This window comes from Empidonax traillii, unplaced genomic scaffold (genome assembly GCF_003031625.1).
Source record: "Empidonax traillii isolate 1590-97213 ecotype Southwest subspecies unplaced genomic scaffold, ASM303162v1 scaffold646:size549819, whole genome shotgun sequence".
Lineage (NCBI taxonomy): Eukaryota > Metazoa > Chordata > Aves > Passeriformes > Tyrannidae > Empidonax > Empidonax traillii.
In genome coordinates, this window is record NW_020955839.1 from 235,049 (window position 1) to 242,776 (window position 7,728).

General features: G+C 46.5%; 1 non-coding gene across 1 annotated transcript; it reads left to right on the plus strand.

The window, feature by feature from the left end:
* Positions 1-779: 779 nt before the first annotated feature.
* On the plus strand, positions 780-852 carry TRNAT-UGU. Its single transcript has one exon. It is a non-coding gene; the product is annotated as a tRNA-Thr (tRNA).
* Positions 853-7,728: the final 6,876 nt, after the last annotated feature.

Below are 7,728 nucleotides of genomic sequence, written 5' to 3' on the forward strand. Positions count from 1 at the left end.
ACTTAAAAACGGGTCTGGCAGCATTGCTGCCTTCCACCTTTGAGCTGTTCTGAATCTTCCACATTCCAGCTCTGAGTTCCAAAACCTCTGTGAAGGTGGTTTGCAGGCACCAGGTGGTAGAACTATCTGGAAATCTTCTCTGAGGTCCATGCTCAGTGCTGCGGGGGGTCATGCAATAAGTGATGCTGAGACCCCAGGCAGCACCTCTGGCCTGCAGCAGCCTAGCTCAAACTTCTGAGGAACACCCAAACTCTGCAGAAAAAAAACCCCACCTTCTTATATGGCTTTGTCACAACAAGGTTTTTTACTCCTAACCGGTACAGATCAGGCTATATGTCAGACATTGGCCCACCCCTTATTTCTCCTTCGGTGCCTTTGCCGGCTCGGCCGGACGTGCGCCTTCCAGCAGGTTTATTTCCTGCTATTGCAGAGGGCCCAGGGACCCTCCCACGGAGCCGGAGCCGCAGCCGGCTGGGAGCGCCGGGAGCGCTCCAGAGAGAGAGGGGCAGGGCGGCCGGGGCGAGGGGACAGACAGGGCGGCCGGCGGCTTGCCAGCGGGCGAGGAGCGGCTCCCGGCGGGCGAGGAGCGGCTCCTGGCGGGCCGCGGGCTCCTCCCGGCGGTGGCGCTGGCGGTGGCGAGGGTGGTAGTAGCGAGGGTGGTGACGGTGCCGGGGGTGGTGGCGCTGCCGGGGGCGGGCGGGGCCCGGGGCGCCCGGCAGGGGGCGGCGGGGAGGGCGGCGGCCGCTCGTTAGACACAGCCAGGGTAGAGTTTAAGCGGCGGCTCCATAGCTCAGTGGTTAGAGCACTGGTCTTGTAAACCAGGGGTCGCGAGTTCGATCCTCGCTGGGGCCTGGCAGTCTTTTTGCCTTTCGTTTTAAGATGGCACAGCCCTTGACTGCACCCACCGGTAACGAGTCTGATTTTGGGTATTTTGGTGGTGGCGGACTTGAGCGTGCTTGCGGGCTCCGGGGGCTTTCCGCTAAGGAGAACGCTTTGGAAACAAACGCGTTCAGTAAAATCTGAGTGTTAACAGTAATACCAAATTAACTCATGGCTATGCTTCGTGCCGGCAGGGGGGTGGGGGGAACAATAACCTCTTTGGGAAGCAGTGTGGGGATGGCTGAGTAAATATTTGCACAGCTCGTGTCACAATTTCCCTGATAGCAGCTTTGGCAAAATGCTGTTAAGGGGTTTAAAAGGAACAAATTGCCCCTGAGTGGAGAATAAGCTGGACAGGATTATCTGAGTCTTCACAGCTTGTCAGGCGAGCCAGCCTGTTGGGTTTATTTCTGTGCCGGAGGCTGGACAGCGGAGGTGTAATGATTCTTTGCCTTTTTTTTTTTTTTTTTTTCCTTTTAGGTTACAGAAAGAACTAGAAAGCTCCACAAAAACCCTCCTGAGCACAACAGTTTAAAAACATGCATTTGTTTTTTTCAGAAACCTTGTTAGCAAGGTTTCTAGCACTGCAAACACTACAGCAATTGTTACCGACATCAAACAGGTAGATTAATGCATGCACTTGGTGAGGGGAGAGGACAGGCAGCTGCCGCAGGTTGTGGCTCAGCGTGCCAGATGTGCCGAGAAGACCCCTGGGCTGCATTGTAGCACTGCAGCCCATGTTATACCTCCACAGCTCCTACCACAGCTTCTCTCCAGCCTCCTTCCTCTGCTGAGAGTAGATCAGAGCTTGTGAGGATGTACGGGGCTGGATGAGTTGCCATTGCTGTGGTGAGAGGAGCTAGGGGCTAGCAGGCTATTTCCCCTGTATGACTGAAATTGTGCTGTGCCACGAGGCCCAAAAAGCATTTGAATTTGCAGGGGTTTGGGGTACTTGCACATAAGGGTTTGCATGGAATGACTCCTTGTTTGCAGCATTGCCTCCCCATCCCACCTGGGAAAACACTGCTTGATCCTAATCTTGGTGTTACCACCTGACTACCATCCTAGGCAATTCCTTGGTTCAGCAGTCCTCAGGTCCATGGAGGTGGTGCTCAAACTCATCCCTTGGGAGGCTCTGTTTTCTCCAGGGGGTCCAGTCGAGGCTGGGTGCGGCGTTTCCCTGATGGCAGGGAGCTGGGTCTTGCCATGGCCAGCCAGAGCACTACCAGATCCCTGGGTTGGCACAGGTGGCCTTCAGAAGTCATGCATGCACGTACTTCTAGAGGCTGCATAGTCTCCCGCAGGCTCCTCCAGAACAAACGTGCAGGAGCTGAACTGCTGGGCCCGGCACAGCCCAGGGCGATCCCTGCCTGCGTGCAGGGAGGGGGCTGCGGCTCTTCAGCCACGGCAGGGAGGATCTTGCACCAGTGCTTGTCCGCAGTCCACGTCCACCGAGTACTACAGGAGTAGGGCTCAGCTATACCCGTTTATTGGAGCCACATATGCAAGCTGCTACGGGTGCCTTTCTAGAGCGCTGCCGGGACGCTCGGTGTGCCCTCAAAGCCTTGTGGACGCGGGAGTGGGGCTTCCATGCCAGGGCTGCCCCGCGGGAGCCCCGGGCACGGCCGGGCCTGGCCCGTGTTACATAAGCGGCGGAGCGGGGCCGATGCCGCCGGAGGCCTCCAGAGGGAGAGCCAGCTCCTCCGACGAGGAGGGAGGAGGGGAGGGAGAGCCTCCTCCGAGCGGGTGGAGCGCTGCCGCCCCCGCCTCCTCCCCCGCCCGGCCGGGCTCGGTACCACCCGCTGCCGTCGCCGAGGCGGTGGTGGCGGGGGGGCCGCGGGTTCCCCCTCACGGGGCGGGGCGGCGCCGGTGGTACCGAGCAGCGAGGAAGGCTGCCGTGAATCCTGAGTTTTCGTTTTCCAAGGATGTTTCTTCACAATTAAGCAGAGCCTGTTTTGAAAGAGCGGAGCCGCAGTCTCGCCCCGCTGCCCCGTGGCTGCAGCGGGGGCAGCCGCAGGGCTCGGTGCGCCGGGCTGCACCGCTCCCTGCCTGCCCAGTGGCAAGAGCCATCGGGGCCACCTCCCCTGCCCCCAGTCCATCCGCGCACTGGCAAGAATGGGAAGCAGGAGATTCACCCAGGCCTCTTTCGAGCTGATCTTCCTGCCTTCTCCATCTTCCATAGGACACGTATATACCATTCCCTGACTCCAGCCAATGAGGGACCTCAAAATTTCCCCCATCCTCTGCAAGTGGTGTCATCTGCACTCCATTTCTTGCTATAAAGGGATAGTAGCTGCTGTTGCTGAAGGTGAGAAATGTGTAAAATCTTTGCTCAAAAACACTGAGGTGACCTTCACTAGATCCAGTAATACAGTCATTGGAGATATCATTAAAAAATGTCTGTACGGTTTGTTTCTGCAAGCTGTGGTGAGGGGCCTGGGTAGCACTAATTGTGTTTCCATTTTGGACTGCTAGCAGAGCCCCTGGGAATTACCGCAGTGTCTGGAAAGACAGATACCTTACCATCGCTGCAAGGCATTCTGAACTCATCTTGGAGATATTTCTTCTTGTTCTGTTTTTTCCAGGAAATTTATACCCATCTTGCTCAGTTCAACAGCAGGAGGCCTTAGACAAGAAGAAACTGTTGTTTTCATGAGTCTGCTATTTTTTTTTCTAGATATGTAACAGAAAATTACCTACCTAAACATAGCTTACTGCAGTGTGGTGTAATTTTTGACAATGAGAATAGGGAATCAAAGTCTATGACTGTGAGACTTGTTTCATCAATTAAAGAAAAATTAATTACACGTAAACACTTTCAGTATTCCACATGCTTTAAACATTGTACAGATGCTGCCAAAACAACACGAATTTCTAAAAAACCCAAAGAACTTCTCTCATACCAGGTTCCAAGCACTTTCTACACTTAAGATTAATAACGAATGTTTGAATTTGTTTTGTAAGTAAAGAACTGAAGAAATTCTGACTTATGTTTCTGTACTTTTTGCAAGTAGTTTAGTTTGATTTCAGACTTGGGATTTGTGCCAGTGAGATAAAGCCAGAAAGTGGAAGTTCAGGCTTTTTTTTCCTGACCTGATGCAAATATAGTCTTCAATGAACAGTGGAAATGTTCAAGTAAAATAACCTAAGGTGTTAATAGTAGCATCAAAAAGAAAAAAGTGTTTGTCTTCTAAAGATACTGGTTTCAGTTAGACATTTCTCCTCTCCTAGTTTCTAAAGCAACACAAAATTCCTTGTGCAGGACAAGCTATCATGGTCCTAGTCAGGCTCTTCCAGGATGTTCCAAGCTTGATGCCTGACCACTTATTTTTTACAAGTTTAACAGTCCTGGTACTTTGTGTAGGGTTTCTTTCTCTAGGGTGTCATTAACAAATTTGCAAGAGTTGTTTGAAGATAAGTCTGCACACCACAATCACGAGCTATAATATTGATCCAGTCTGGTATATCCTGACCTCCAGACTGTCCTTGCCCCTTTTCCTCCTCCTCTGTCAAGAAATCCCTTTTAAAAGGAAGTAACTAAAGTACTGCTGTTCAAGACAAGACACAGGCCAAATGCATCCCCAGATGAAGTGGGAGCTCAATGCATTAGGACTTTGAATGATGATGCAAGGCAATCTTCACAGAGGAGTAATGTTGAATAAATCTGTGCTTACTGGTATTCTGGGCAAAAGACCATATTTCTGAGCCAGCTCACTATGGATGGAGGCACAACTAGTGAACCCCTTTGGCTTCTAGTATGGATGTTATTTACTGCCACGCTGGCATATGAGGAAGGATGATTAAAAATAGCGGGGACCTCTCTGGTAATGAAAAAGTGCAGATGAATTAAAACATTCAGTGTTTGCCAGGGCCCTGACTGTTGTGTTTTAAAGAAAAATAGTGTTTTCTGTTATTTTCAGGGAATCTTTCCTAACACTTGAAGAATGGAAGAAAAGCAAATCGAAATGTCTTATTTCAACTCCCCAAGATATTTAACTAACTGTGCAATATGTGATGCTAACCACACTTATATTTTAATATCAATGGATGCCTTTAGGTTTTGATGGTGCACTTCAGTAGAGAGACGTTTCCTTTTTTTCATGCAGTTTATAATCTAATGATGGGAACACCAGGTCCTGGCAGTACAGAATCTAGGCACAGTACAATAGGTTTGAATATAATGAGTACATACAGCAGTATAAGGGATGGTCCTTTAAAAAGTTTGCATACATGTATAATTTATTATGACTTGAGAGCATCTGAAAAGAGCAAGAGAGCTTTGGTTTATAAAGGATGAATTACTGTTCATTTAGAATCTATGCATGTTATGTATAGATAAAAAAAAATCCCTTCTGACATCACTAAACTCAATGGATTTTAGACTATTACAATATTTCTGACTTTCAGGTGACCAAAAATTGGCACGCAAGTAGAACTAGTCTTTGGGACAAGTTGAGGCTTAAATAAAATTTAGAATTGCAACTCTAAAGTATTAGGAAAAAAGAAGAGGTAATTCAACTTTCTTGCCTGCTTCTCTTGGACTGGTTCTCTAAATTTATCTAGTTCCACCTTGTCTTAATATGAACATAAATTAATTCAGAGACTGTAAATGGAGAACTTTTACTGCAAAAGAAGGTTGGTGTCAACTCTGCTCGAAGCAGAGAGACTGCTCTGCTAACACTACCTAGTGTTTTGAGTATCTGACTGCCCATCTACATATATTTGCTTACCTCTCAGACAGACCCTGTGCATGGGCTTCTTACATTGAAAGTACTGTGTGTTTCTTAAAACAAAGAAATTAAGATGAGAAAGCTTAAATTTAGACACTGAAGTGCAGTCTATGAGAAACTTTCCTTGTAGATTGGAAATTCCCCAGCTATTTACAACTTTTTAAGTATTGAGTAATGTGAGTATCACATTTTGTTTGGGCTTGTCATTTTAGAATTATCTGTGTAAGAACTTTGGATGTGACAGGTTTTCACTGTGATTTTCGTCTCTCTGCCCCATTCTGCATAGCTTGCTTGGCACAACAGCATGTCTGCTCAATTCCCCTCCAACCAGTCGATGAAATAGCAGACTGCTGAATTATTACAGGCATCTGCCATAAACAGGGGCTGTTACAGTGTATACAGCTTCATGTAGTGCACACAGTCTGCATTCCAGCTGTGCTTGGGGAACAAAGGGAACTTGCTGTGCAGCTGTGCAGAGGACTTAGTGACTTTATTCAAGCACAGCAGCATCAATCATGAAGAATCAATTCTTGCTCCTCCCCTCAGAGCTGCAAAGTGCCAGGGGCCAGCTGCCCTCAAAGAGAGTTGATAAACACATCTGAGGAAATGTCAGGCTGGTTCAGGCAAACCTAATACTCCTAAACCACTGCTGACAGAAACCCATAACTCATCCAGCCCTCAGTGATGCTTCTGTAACAGCTCAAGCCTCTGATCCAGCATGTCTTTTATCCATTTCTCCATCCTGCCCTAGGCTTTCCACACATCCTTGCTCCCTTGGCTTCATGCTGCTTTGACCCTTCATTTGCATTTATCTCTTACTGTTCTAATCTGCTTTTTAAAAGCTGGTCTTTAATTTATATCTATTTGTTGCTTTATCCCGCCACAAAACCCCTTAGATATGCTTTTTCAACACACTCTCATAGACAATTTCAATCTTTTTTTTTAATGCCCCTCCCCCAAATAGATAGATTTTTCTGTGATGATTTTTCATTTTCCTTTTTTTGTTTGTTTGGTTGGTTGTTTTTTTGTTTGTTTTGGGTTTTTTTGTTTTGTTTTTTTGGATTTTTTTTTGCAAGGCATTTGTATCCTAGTACTCCAACATTTCCTGTCCATTTAATATTCAGTTTGGCTTTTGTGCTTCCTCAGTGTTTCAATTTCCTTTTGGCTAAGAAAGAAAAACTAGGTGAAGATGTAATACAGCTGGACAATTAACCACTAAAAATAGTTTGCAAAAGGTTTGGGCAATACAGCGACCACTATAAACATCAGATTTACAGATGATGTGGATTCAGGCTGAGTGGTTTCCTTAATCCTCATTGCTCTGCTGAATGATTTACTAAGTCTGCTTTTTAATAAACATTCTTAAACCAACTGTATTCTCCTGCTATCCACAATCCCCAAACTTTGGTTGCCCAACTTTGCCTACAGAGTTTAAATTAGAAATAAAATCCTAAAATAAGAATATGGTGACATCTGTATTGTTTTTTCCTCATAAAAATGATGTCAATTAAGTCAAAACAACTTCAGCATCAGTTACAGAGTGGTAGCTGAATTAGAGTGTCGTAAAATTAAAGTCCAATGGAAATAAGTAACTAGGGTTTGAGACCTATTTTGCTCAGCTGTGTCACTTGGTTCCCTGTATTTCATTCAAATGAAAGCAATGACTTAGTGCTCTGTGGCAGCACAGTCCATCAGCATTTCACTCATACCTACCTCAGAACTTCCACTGACATCATCCCGAGGAAATGTTGGCTAGATGCTAAGTAAGGACTTCAGCATTTGGCTGCCAGTGATGACAAGTCCATTAGTGCATATGTGAGTATTGCATGGCTAGAAGGAACTGTACTGACACTGAATGTCAGTGAAGTGCAAGACTAAGAGCAGGAAGTTACACCGTAAGTTCTACACAAGCTTGATCTTTGAGGGTGAATTAAAAGATACTGCTTTTTGGCTTGTTACATCAGAGTGGAAAGTTACTAAGTTCTGTTCTAGATAGAGTGCTTATCTTTAGTTATCACGTGCCCTGTATTTCTGAGATGTTTTGTCAAAGCTGCAGATAATTTCTAAAACTGTTTGTATTCCTGAAGGTCTCAATTAAAAATTATTTCATTAGTGAAAC